This window comes from Ailuropoda melanoleuca, chromosome 4, assembly GCF_002007445.2.
Source record: "Ailuropoda melanoleuca isolate Jingjing chromosome 4, ASM200744v2, whole genome shotgun sequence".
Taxonomy (NCBI): domain Eukaryota; kingdom Metazoa; phylum Chordata; class Mammalia; order Carnivora; family Ursidae; genus Ailuropoda; species Ailuropoda melanoleuca.
In genome coordinates, this window is record NC_048221.1 from 126,285,329 (window position 1) to 126,298,153 (window position 12,825).

General features: G+C 55.2%; 1 protein-coding gene across 4 annotated transcripts in view; it reads right to left on the reverse strand.

The window, feature by feature from the left end:
* The window catches only part of KLHL29 (kelch like family member 29), a 310,021-nt gene that overhangs the window by 67,878 nt on the left and 229,318 nt on the right, over positions 1-12,825 (reverse strand). The window lies entirely within an intron of this gene.

A 12,825-nucleotide genomic window follows, 5' to 3' on the forward strand; every position in this document is an offset into this window, starting at 1 on the left:
CGTGTGCTGAGGACCAGCTGTGTGCCTGGCCCCTTGACCTGTGAGCGGACGTCTCTCCAAAGCACCACCGTCAGGCCAACCGCATACCAGCCTCTGAGGCCCCCAACGTGCCACTCCACATAGAAGGTGTGGTGGGGGGTAGGGGCTGAGACCCCTGGGAGGGCACCTCGGTGCTGGGAGCATCTTCCCTGGAACCCTTGGCTCCTCGTTGTGAGAAGGAGGCCGGTTCTCTGTTTCAGGATCTAATTCTCTAATTTAGATATTTAGATCAAGGAGAAAATGAACCCCAGGCTGAAAACAAACATTAGCACAGCCCTGGTCTCTGAGGGGCAGCCTTGGTGGAATATCATGTGGTCATCACAGATCATGTTTACCAAAACGCATAACTGTCCTTACAGCTGACACTGTCATGTTAAACGAGGAAAGCAGGATGTAAAATGACACCAACAGAAGCTCACATGTAAAACACTATCTGTAGGAGAGAAAACCCAAATGCTAGCAGGGGTGTTATTCTTGGTGAGAGGAATGTGGGTAACTTCTATTCTCTTGTCTCTATTTCTCTGTATTTGCCAAATTTTCTACTATGGCCATTACCGTTATAATAAGAAAAAAAAAAAAAAGAAAGAAGAACAAGAAGAAATCCAAAAGCATGTTGGATCCCTTGGGACTGGGATCACTGGGATGTGGCGGGGGGGGGGGGGTGGGGTCTCGGCACAGATGGTTTCAGAAAGTTTCTGCAGTTCCCAGGGCTGCAGCCAGACCCCAACCAGGTTTGGGGTGAAGGAGGAGGTGGGGTGGGGGGCAGAGACAGCTGTCCACCAGGGACAGCCACAGAAGGACAGAGGGGCCTCAAGGGGCGTCTGCAGGCTTCTCTCAGGTGAGGTGAGGGCCATGGGCTTCCTGACTTTTCACAGAAGCTGACCCAGTGAGCCAGCTGGTGGGGCAGCGCCCCCACTGGGTCTCTCTGAGCAGCGGGAATGGCTAGGTAGGGGCGGGTGGAGAGGAGGGAGGACAACACTTCTTGGGTCTTTGATGCATAATGCAGATGACATACAGTGCCTGCATTAGGGCGGGCTGGGAGGAGCGGAGCCAGAGCCGGATCCCATTAGGACCTGCGGGCTGCACGAAGCTAATTGCATTAGGCTGCACTTTGTCTCTGGCCTGCATTTCAGATGCTTCGCTTCTGTGATCAGAGCAGGAAACAAAGGGAAAGAGTGAATCTCCAGAGGAAAGAACAATTCCGTGGACAAGCTTACATCTCAGAGGCCCCTGCCCCATTTCTGTCAGTGGGACAGATGGGAGCTTGGGTTGGCTGTGGTGGTGGTGGGGGGAGGGTACTGGGGAGGGTGCTGGGGATTTGGCCACACTCACCAATAGTCCTGTGGAACTTATGGAACAAAAGTGTGGCTTCTATAGGGTTCTCTAAAAAGAGGGCTTTGCAGCATGCCCTGTCTGCAGCGACCTCTGTATTCCCAGGATCCCCTGGGTGCTCGTGGGCTGGGAGTTGCCGCGGTCGCTTCCCATAACCAGAGGCATGCGAAGGGGAAGGAGCCTGTGGGGTGTCCCATTCAGGGCCCTGCCTGGGGGTGGGGTTTGAAGGATGACTCTCCAGGCTCTGCGGGCACCCTCCTTCACGGACAGTACAGAGACCCCTGTGCCAGTAGGGGGCGCTGCAGCCCCTCTCTGCGGCCTGGGGTTCCCGCCGGCCTCTCAGCCCAGAGGCAAGTTTGGTTTTCAGGGTCCTCCCGCCCTTGCCATTTGTCCCCTGTTGAATCAGTATCTGTGCCTCGGCCTGGTACTTTGGGGCAGGGAAGGGCGCTGGGAACTTGGAGGCTCTGGCCCTTAGGGCAGCTGCTGCCACCAGTACAGGGGATTCGGTTTTCCTCCACAGTGAATAACCGGATTCGGATCTCTAAAACTCCGGGAGTTCCTGTTTTTGCTCTAAAATCGGGAAGTTTCTGAACTTGAGACACTGCACGCTTTTTCAACGGCTTACTCCCTTGGCTCCAGAACACTCCTGCCAGATCGTTCACTTACGTGTTTGTTGGTTAGTTGGTGTGTTCAGTAAACAAGCACTGGACCCCTGCTGCACGCCAGGCCCTGCCCCAGGCACCGGGGCCAGGTGACTGAGACTCAGCCCTGCCCTCAAGCAGCTGCTCCCAGCAGAGTGGAGCACTGAGCTCTGCAAACACAGGCCTGTTAGCCTCCAGAGGGAAGGGGGGGGGCAGGGGGCACAGGGATGAGCCTGGAACGGCTGGGAGCAACTGGGTGTGGCAGCCACAGGCCTGCTGCTAGGCTCTTTCATGACTATTACAAGCAAGTTCTTACGTACAAGAAAGCCGTTCTGCTATGAGAAGGGAAACAGGGTCTTTCATTTTTTCCTTCAGGAAAGATAAATAAGGCCACTCACTCTACTCGCACTAGCAACTTCTGAAGCTAGGAGCAAATCACAGCTCAGAAAATTCTATTTTTTTTTTTTTAAAACAGTGAAATGAGCATTCCTTTCTCCATTCCCTCTGGAAAAAACTGGGTACCGTTGTGCATTTTGCCAGGTGCCTGGGCACCCATGTGGGTGAGGGATGTTGCAGCTGGGGATGGGAGTCGGCTCGGCCTGACGGAGCCCCTCCTCCCACAAAGGGCTCCAGGCCCAAAGTAAACACATGGTCTCCAAAGTTCTGGGGTCTTCGGGGGCACGTGTACGGGTCCATGGCTCCAGCTCTGAATTCAGCTCCTGCTAATAAGAATTTCTCCCTTGGTCCGGAGTCCCCAAAGGTCTGTGACTCCACCAAAGGCTCTCCAGGGTTCCCCCAGCCCGAGCAGGCCTCCCCAGCTCCACTTCTCCTTGCCATGGGGATCCTAGCACAGGAGTGCCACAGAAACCAACTAGGAGAACAGCCCGGCGTGGGGGGAGGAAGGCAGGGCTGAGGGAGGCCCCTCTGGCCCCCTCCCACGGCATCATGTGGGACATCAGTGAAGCCACCCGGACACCTGGCCTTTTACCAGTGTTCCTGGCCATGCTTCTGCTCCCCTGACGTGATGACCCGAGCAGAGAGAGGCAGATGAGGACAGTGCTCCTCCTGCCCAGTGCTTCGCAGGGGCCCTCTCTGCCCATCACCAGGCCAGGCAGGCTTCTCCCTGCTTCCCTTTAATGAGATGCTAATAGGATGCATCATTAACGCAACAGCTTTTAAACCCTGAGCTCTTGTAAATTTTCAAAGGTCACATTTTTGCGGCAGCTGACAGCATCCTGCTTCTTTCAGCGACTGAGGAACACTAAAGACCCCAATCCTTTATGGATGAAGCTGTCTGTGAGGTGGCAGCATGGGCTGAAGCGCCCGCTGGTCCAGGGGCTGGGAGCCTCCCCCGTGACAAGTCTCCCAGGACCCCTGGGTTGTGTTCTACCAGGCTGGGGGGAACCAGGTGCACATCAACCCCCGAGCTGCACTGGGGGCCCTGCTCCATTGGGGGGAAGGTGTGCGGGGCTAATGCAAAGACGCCTGGCGGAGGGGGTTGGGGGGTCCTTTTCCTCCCACGGAGCACCCTGCGCTCTCCAGGCGGTTCATGCATGACGCTGCGACCACCCAGAGGGGCTACTTTTTGCTAATTTGTCCACTCCGAGGGAGCACCTTTTTCTACTTTGCACAAAAGTGCCATGTCGGTGAGCAGCATCCCAGGTGGTCAGGAAGCTTGGAAAGGTGATGGGATAGCGCTTGCCTGGGGCTCTCACATGGACGGACACACTGTGCACGCAACGATCACAGTCTCCGCGCACTGCCTCTCAGGGCCTGTGCTGACCCTGTCCTGGGGGGCCAGCTCTGTGACAACAGGGACCCGGGACAGTGCCCAGCCTGCTGCAGGTGCCCAGGGAATGAACGAACAGGCAGCATCTCTGAGCTCCAACAGTAGGAGCATTCATCACTTGGTGCAATGGACGCCGGAGGCATGGGGCACACTTCAGAAGCGCGGACCATGTTGTGGAACAGAGATGTGAGGTAGCTCGGCGCATGTGGGAGATGGGAGGCAATGAGCTCCCCTCATTGGGGAGATGAGGTTCCAGACTGTGGGGGCCTTGTGTGTTGGGCCCCCCCAGGTCATTGTCCTGAATGCTGCCAGAGGCTGCTTGAGGCCTAATGCCTGGCTCCTCCCATGTGCCTGAGTCGGATGGAAGATGTGGGGTGCTGAGGCTGACACCTGCCTCCGTGGGGCTGGGGGATCACCTGGAGAAACCAGAGCTCAGCCCCTTCTGCTGTTTGTCCTAGGAGGTCAGAAGAAGGTGACTCAATGGCGCCTGGAAGTCAGGGAGAGCATCCAGAAGGAATGGGGCTGGTGTTGGGCCACAAAGGCTGGGCAGGATTCACTAGGGGATGTGGATTTGGGCCGAAGTGGCCACCAAGAACCTTAGAGCCACTAGCGTGTTTCCTGCCTAAACACATCTGACAGAACCAGGCTCCAGAGTCCACTTTGGGGTTCAGGTGGCCTCCCCTGGGAGGAGTGACAATGCCAGCGCCCAGTCTCCTGCTGATGCTGATAAACCCGCTTGCACAACCAGAACCTGTGAGCCTTGACCTTCTTGTCACTTGTGTGGTGCTGAGAGGGCTGGCAGGGCCTGCCTTCTGCTGGGTGTCCCTGAGCACAGCGGGGCCCATCCCTCACAGCAGTGAGCCTCCTCTGCTCAAGGGACCCCCGAGTCCCCCAGCCCTTACCTCCATTTAATGGGTCAGACAGTGCTTCCCTGATCACTGTGGCCCAGAAGCACCACGGGACACTGGGTTTAATGATAGTCAAGCTCGGCTCCTGCCCCCGAGGACTCTATACCAACAGGAGGGGATAGGCCTGGACCAGGGACCCAGGAGGAAGACAGGCTGGGAAAGCGGCTACAGGAAATGGACCCATGAGGCTATGACATTACGCCAGCTTGGGGCCAAGCCTTTTAAGAGGACTCACAGCCTCTCCCGGGTCCCTCAGCTCCCCAATCAGATGAACGCCACCACGTGACTCTACTCAGCACCACAGAAGTGGCAGATGGTCCAGCCAAGACCTCTCAGAGTTTGTGCACAAATTTGTGAGATACTTTGAAATATTGTTTAAAGCCACTAAAAGAAAAAAGATACACAGTCTACTGTGTATATTGCAAAATAGCAAAAGGCCCAAAAGTCATCTGCGTGTTGCTCTTGACATATAAATGCAACGGTTTTAGATGTATCCTTTGTGTTCCATGGAGGACGCCTGCAGCAGAGCTGTAGTGGAGACCAGACATAGATGCTTTAGCTGAAGCTGGTGCAGCCTCTCTCCAAGCACACCCCAGCTGCATGGGGTGGGAAGGGGCCTTGGGTGAAAACTGACAAGCCACAGGGAGGACGACAGCAGTGGGTAACCCCGGGGCTGACTGCACTCTGAGCTTGACCTGCAGCCTCGGTTTTGTCTCATGACTCCCCATAATTTCCACCTAATTTGGAAAAGACAAGCATTGGCTCCGGGTTTTGAGGGTCCCTTCTGACGAAGGACTGCTGTTGATCTGGCCTGAGACCCACAGTGGACCTTGGGCATCTTCTCTGATGGCTCAGCACCTTGGCAGCATCCCCCATCTGGAGGTGGGAGATAGAAAATGTGCTCTGCCAGCTTCCCTTGCAGCTAGATTCCAGGCAAGTGCCCTGCTGCTCAGACACACTTGGGTGAGGTTTTGGTCTGGAAGTTGGGCAATGCCAGGGAGCTGGCACAGATCCGAGTCCACGGTCTGCAGAGGTTGGTGGCAGAGACCCACGGATTTGGAAGCACACTGATGGTGGAGGCCCTGGTGTTCCAGGCACAGCATCAGCTGTGAAAGCTGTCGTTTCCTTTCCCTTCTTACTCTGGAAGGTTCTCAGGGCTTCTCCGAGAACAGCAAGAATAGGTTCCCACACAGCTCCCAGCAGAAGTCAGTATGTTCAGGCACCTCTGATCACCAGGCCCTGGGCTCTGCTGGGGAATCATATCACAGCGGCTGTGCGCACAGCGGGGCAGGCCACTCCCTGCAAGGAGGGGATGTTTGATCTCCTTTTCAGCATCCCTCCCCCTGCAAGGCACTGAGGCTTTTCAGGGTGCCTAGTCCACTTGTGGGGACTGGTGGAGACCAGTTTAAACATAGTCAGTCTGGTATATTGGGGACTGAGTGTAGGAACCTCCCCGGGGCACTTGCACCACAAAGGTGAGGCCCTAGGAAGGCAGTTTTTACATGAAGGATGGTATTCTAATGTTGGAAATCCAGGTTTAGGGAGGAGCTATTTTGGTGTCTGGGCTTTTTAGATTACAGCTTATGTTTATACCTAGACTACTGGCTTTCTAGGACTGGCAGGTTGTCAGTGAAGGCACGGATTCCAAGGTCACACAGGTAGAGAACTGACCACCTCTAAGGTAGGGGTTCCCCAATGCGAGTGCCCATAAGTATCTGGAGGTGTATGCATGTGTTAGGAATGTAGGTTTCTGGACCCACGCCGGAGCTTCTGGTTCAGTAGGTCTGGGACAGGGGACCTGTGAGTGTGGTGGCTTAACAGGCCTACCAGGTGATGTAGGTAGTTCACGGACCTCACTCTGGGGAGCAATGACAGCCTTGACGTTCAAGTTTGCAGGCCTGTGTGCCCGAATGTGGGGAACCGGGGAGCTGAAGCTGCCGGCCAGGTCCTGAATGGGACAGACGCGTGGGTCTTGCTCAGGTGGCTCACGGGAGCCGGTTCCTTGGTAACACCGTCTTCAAGGACCCCTGGCCCCAGCCTCAGTTTCAAGGGGTCAGAAGAACATTTTGTCAGATGCTCAGGCTATAAGTCTGTGGCTTCTGAGAAAAGCGAGTGACATTTATGGGTCTGTCAGTTCTCATTTCATGATTGCCACCAAACTACAAACAAGAGAATCGTCACAGTTAAACCCCCACTTGGGGCTAGGGAAGGCTCTCTGGAGCCCCTCGTGTTCTCCTCAATGAGGCTGCCCTCTCCGGCCCCCTGGACCCAGGCCGGCGCCCTCGGCCTCCCCTTCAGAGCACCACCGTAATGTGCTCCGGAGACTGCTGAAATTGCTAATAATACTAACCAATGATGTGTTAAATTGAGACACTTCTGGCTCGAATGCCGGAAACTGCATGATGGTTTAAAGGACCAGTGCTTACCTTTCTCTATCAATTTGCTGCTAAATTACTGCTTTCAGAGCAACTTACAGAAAAGTAATTCTTTATTTAAATTTTAATTTCAATCTTGTCATTTTAAATATATATTCAGATTCCAATCATATTACAGAATATGACGATGTCTCTGGGAGGCAAGTGTTCCTGCCGGGCACCTGGGTGGGGGGAGAGGATGTGATGGGGGAGAGGTAGGAGAGCCCAGTAAGGAGGGAGTGACCCCAAGCGACAGCTCGGCGAGGGCAGCCCATGTGCTGGGGTGCAGATAGAACTGGAGGCCAGTGGTCAGCCTCTAACCTGGCCTTGTGATCCTAGGCTTTGTGCCCTGCCCGGAGGGTCACCAGCAACCACTGACCACTTCCTGCGCCTTCTCTCTCATGGGTCACCTCAAGGACCCAACAAGCCCAGCCATAAACACAGGCCAGGCACAGATGAGATGGGACTGCCTGGACTGCCGCCCTCCTAACGGCTCACATTTATTGGGTGCCATCTACATGCCAGGCACGGGCATGATATGATTTCCTTCCATGAGGAGTTCCATGATTTCACCTGTATTTTATAGATAAGAGTAATAGGGCCCAGAGAAGTTTGATAATAGCTAGACTAGGCCAGACTCGGGACTCAAACCCACATCTATTCTGTCCTTAGACCCTCCAAAGTGATCTGGGATGGCTGGAATGTTCCCAGGACACCTGGCTCCAGCCCGCCCCTGCTGTGGCCCACAGCCCCATAAACCAGTTCAGCCATGTCAAGACTGCATCCACTGTACCCTGTTGGGGTAACACTTAGACCCCCTCCCCCTGGTGCTCTGAGTACCAGCCATGGCCTCCCCTCCCCCCACTGTGTCCAGCCCAACAGAGCCTCCAGCTCTGACCCTGACAGCACGCTGGGCTTCCCTCATGTTACCCACTCCCTCAGGCCCCCTAGACCCTAAGCCGCCACAGACGTGTTCCCCCAAACGCTTCCAGTGTGGTCTTGACACTGTCTAGTGGGGGCAGTTCTTCAGTCTCAGAGCCTGACAGTACAGATACCTCCCCTCTCCAACGCCGCCAACAGTGCTACAGGGCCCACCTTCCCGTCCCTTCGGTCTCCAGCTCTCCCCTCCCACCCTCCCTCCCTCTCGTCATCAGCCCTTTCCCTTGGCTTTCCAACACAGGGACCCAAAACTTGAAGACTCGTTGCCTGACCACTTCACCTGCCATTCTAGCATCCATCTGCCTTCTTTCGTGGTCATGCCCTCCGTGGGATTCTGGATGCCCCACCCCTCCTCTGTAACTCTGCACACCACTACGCTTCACGGCAGCCATCCTCTGCCTCTGCCCTCCTCCTTCCTCCTCCTTGAAACTCCTTTCCCTTCCATTTCTGTAACAGTGCTTTTCCTGGTTTTCTACCTAAACCGCTTCTGTGCTGATCACTGGCTTCTCCCACGTGGCCCCACCCCAGGGCTCATGCCAGGCCCCCTCTCTCCCTCTCTCTGGGCTGTTTGGGCCTTAATTTCTTTCATAATTATTTTTCTGATAGGAAACATCTGTGAGGTAGCCGTTGGTTTTGATAGAAGCTAGCTTCCTATAGTATTCTGGAAGTACATTTGCTTTTTCCTTTCCCCACATCAAAGTCTATACCTTGGAGACGTTTCTGCTAAAAGTGCAGCTCGGATGGCTCTCGCCTTGCGGACGTGAAGCAGCCGTGGCTGGGGCTCGGTTTGGTGCTGTGCTCTCTTGCATGCCCTGTCTGGGCCCCCGGCCCCTTCCTCCAGCCCCCCACCCCCACGGATGGGCCTTGTGGACAAAAGACACGATAAATCTGGCAGCTCCTTACAACTCAAAGCTTTCAACTTTCCTCTAACAACTTTCAACTGAAAACTTCTTAGTCCCATTTCCAAGTTACTTTTCATCCATTACAAAACCCACAAAATTTTCAAAGGGGCTTTGAAATAAGATCACCTAGAAAAAAAAGCCCATCACAAACGAAAGTCTTTGAAAAGAAAGAGGCCCTTTCCTGTGCTTCAGTTCCCTCTGATATCAGTTTCCCTTTCATTCCGCTGAAAGGTGCAGGGAAGGCCTGGACCTCAGCAGATGCCTGTGATGTGAGGGAGCGAGTGGCCCAGACCGACAGACGGGGCTGAGGAGGTGCGCGGGGCACCTGCTCGCAGAGCTGGGATGGGCCTTTCATCGTCCCTCCGACAGCCGTGGCTCCTTGTAACCCGCATGGCCTGCTCAGAGGCCCAGCTGCCCTGCGTGTTCCCGCTCACCTGGCATTGGTGACAACGCAGCTCCCTCTGGAGCACGGCGACCCGGCTTCATTCTTATCAGCAAAGTGGGCGGGAAGGGAGGCTTGGCAACAGCAGCCTTGCTACGGCCTTTGATGGGACATTGCCCAAACACTGGCCCTGCAGGCAGTGACACTCTGGGACCACCCCTCCACCTCCCAGCCTCAGAGCCTGCGACATACCCACCCTCCCCAGGGTCAGCTCCAGACTCGCAGATGTACAGGCGACAATAGCCGTTTTGGTGCCTTTGTCATTCTCAGATTTGAAAACCTCAGTGAATCTGGTGAAGAAAAGTCCGCTGTGCAGGACAGCTGAGCTAGGAGCGGGTGTGGGGATACATTTGTGTCCCTGACTGAACTCTGTGCTGGTCCCAATATTAATGTGCACCCAATATTAATTCTGAACCAGTCTCCCAGGCCTCCTGGAGATGGTTCCCAACTACCCCAGGGGACGCAGTGGGCTCTTTCTTGGCCAGGGACTGGCCTGGCCGCTCTGCCCCTCGACACCCCGCCAGGTCCTCCCTAGTGGGCATTCTGGGATTAACCAAGCCCTCCTTGGGTGCAAGATTCACCCTGGAGCCAGCAAGAACCCCAAAATGAGTTCTGGCTGCAACTCCCCCGGGGGTCCTTTCTTCAACAAACACCTAACATTCCTTTTAAAACTCCTGTGGTCTACCCTTCGAGTCGTGGGCCTCGCAGAGGATTCCTTACTTTTTTCACACAGACAAAGGCTTGCCGGGGAGAGGGGACAGTTCTGAGTTCTGAAGGCCTCTGCCGTGTGACTCGCACAGCCGACTCTCTGAGCACGAAGTTAACTGAGAGCTCGGCAAGACGGTCCTGACACAGACATCTTTAGCGACCTCATTAGAGCCTTAACAAGAGAGGGGATTGTGGCAGGGTCGCCTTAAGGTCAGGCGGGACAATGAAACAAACAAGGCAGCACAAATGTCCCTGTGAGGCAGCTCCTCAGACGGCGTGGCACCGCTGAAGGAGCTAAAATAGTTTTACTGCCGGGACTTCAAGACTCACTGAAGTAAGTCAACACCCGAGTGTGTGTCTCAGGACTGGAGCCTAGATTCTGACGCGGTATGGGACCGACCAGCTCTGCGGTGGAATACTCCAGAAGCACGCAATGAGGGACTCCGTGAACACCTTCCCAGCTCCCTGGCCTTCTCCCTCTCTCTCTGCTTTCTGCTTACTCAGGCTCTCTGTCATGAGAACAACTTGCAGCCAGGCAGGGCCCTGAGGGAGAGGAGTGCCCTCTGGCCGCAGTCCAGCTCAGCTCCCTTAGTTCAGAATTGAGGTGGTTTGAGTGATTCTTTTTTTTTTTTTTTTTTGTTAAGGAGATGGCATCATTCAGCACCAGTCTGTCTCTTCAGAGAGCTTTCTGGGTAGACAGATTCTGTCCCAACTCACTGGACATCCAGGTGCAAGAAGGAAACAGGTGGTAAAGGGGGTGGGAGTCACAGGGGAGCAGCTTTCTCAGGACAGATAAGTTTCTCTTCCTCAGGAGTAACAGTGGAAGAGAAGCAGGGTCGCGGGTGATCAGAGCAATGGAAGGCCCTGGCCCTGCTCTTGAAGGTGCTGGTGTGACTGACCACTCTACTGTCTCCTTGGGTGCCTGGACCCGGTGCGACCACTGTACTGTATCCTGGGGTGCCCGGACCCGGTGCGACCACTGTACTGTATCCTGGGGTGCCCGGACCCGGTGTGACCACTGTACTGTATCCTGGGGTGTCTGGAGCTGGTGCGACCACTGCACTGTATCCTGGGGTACCTGGACCCGGTGCGACCACTGTACTGTATCCTGGGGTGCCTGGACCCGGTGTGACCACTGTACTGTATCCTGGGATGTCTGGAGCCGGTGTGACCACTGTACTGTATCCTGGGGTGCTTGGACCCGGTGCGACCACTGTACTGTATCCTGGGGTGCCCGGACCCAGTGAGACCACTGCACTGTATCCTGGGGTGCCTGGACCCGGTGCGACCACTGCACTGTATCCTGGGGTGCCTGGACCCGGTGCGACCACTGCACTGTATCCTGGGGTGCCTGGACCCGGTGTGACCACTGCACTGTATCCTGGGCTGCCTGGACCCGGTGTGACCACTGCACTTTATCCTGGGGTGCCTGGACCCGGTGCGACCACTATACTGTATCCTGGGGTGCCTGGACCTGGCTTGACCACTGTACTGTATCCTGGGGTGTCTGGACCCAGTGCGACCACTGTACTGTCTCCTGGGGTGCCTGGACCCAGTGTGACCACTGTTGTATCCTGGGGTGCCTGGACCCGGTGTGAACCACTGTACTGTATCCTGGGGTGTTTGGACCTGGTGTGACCACTGTACTTTATCCTGGGGTGCCTGGACCTGGTGTGACCCTAACTGTATCCTGGGTGCCTGGATCTGGCACCCATGGAGACAGCTGAGAGATGGCATGCAGGCTTTGCCACCTGTGGCTACTTGCTGTGGATCCCTGGGTTAGGTTGAGGGGTCCCGGACCAGCCCCCTCCACTGATGCCCGATCCAAGGCTGTCTTCCCTTCACAGCCGAGTGTGGCCTCATCCCTGCCATGCCCTGCTGCCTGGCTACCACAGCTTCATCTGTTCTGTGCCGGGGCTCATTGGCTTCTGCTGTATCATTCATTCATGCATTCATTCATCCCACGCTTACTGAGAAACTAACCCGTGCTGGACATACAGTGATGAAGTCTACAGCCTAAGAGAGCACACAGGCTCATGGAGGAACCATAATCAGAATGACAACAGCCAACAGCTGTTGAATCCTTAGATGTGCCAGTTCACAACCCTCAAGGCCTGGTCTGGTGGTCGGTCTCTGTTCTGCACCAAGTCGGCTCAGGCTGTCATAACAAATACTGCAGACTGGCTGACATGACAACAGAACTTGTTTCTCATGCTTCTGGAGGCCGAAGTCCAAGATCAGGGTGTCAGCGTGGTTGCGCTCTAGTGAGAGCTCTTCTTGGTCGGCAGATGGCTGCCTTCTTGCTGTGACCTCACACAGCAGACAGAGGGACAATTCTAGTCTCTCTTCTTATAAAGACACCAATCTCTTCATGGGGGCCCCACCCTCATGATCTCATCTTAATCTAATTATCTCCCAAAGTCCCCATCTCCAAATATCATCACGATGAGGGTTAGGGATTCGACATATGAATTCTGGGGAGACACAGTTCAGTTGATTGCACCTGCAAAGCATACGCACAAGGAGGGTTTGGAAAATTCTGACTGAATGGAGTGAAACTCGGTCTGCCAGCTATTTCTGGGCTCCACCTTGTCCACCAGACCCGGGGGGGTGGTGGGAGGTATTTCACAGAGGGACACCCACAGCTTGACCAGCATATGGTGGGTCTGCCCACCAGCCTGAGCTCTAATTTTCTGATGGTTTGCTTTTTT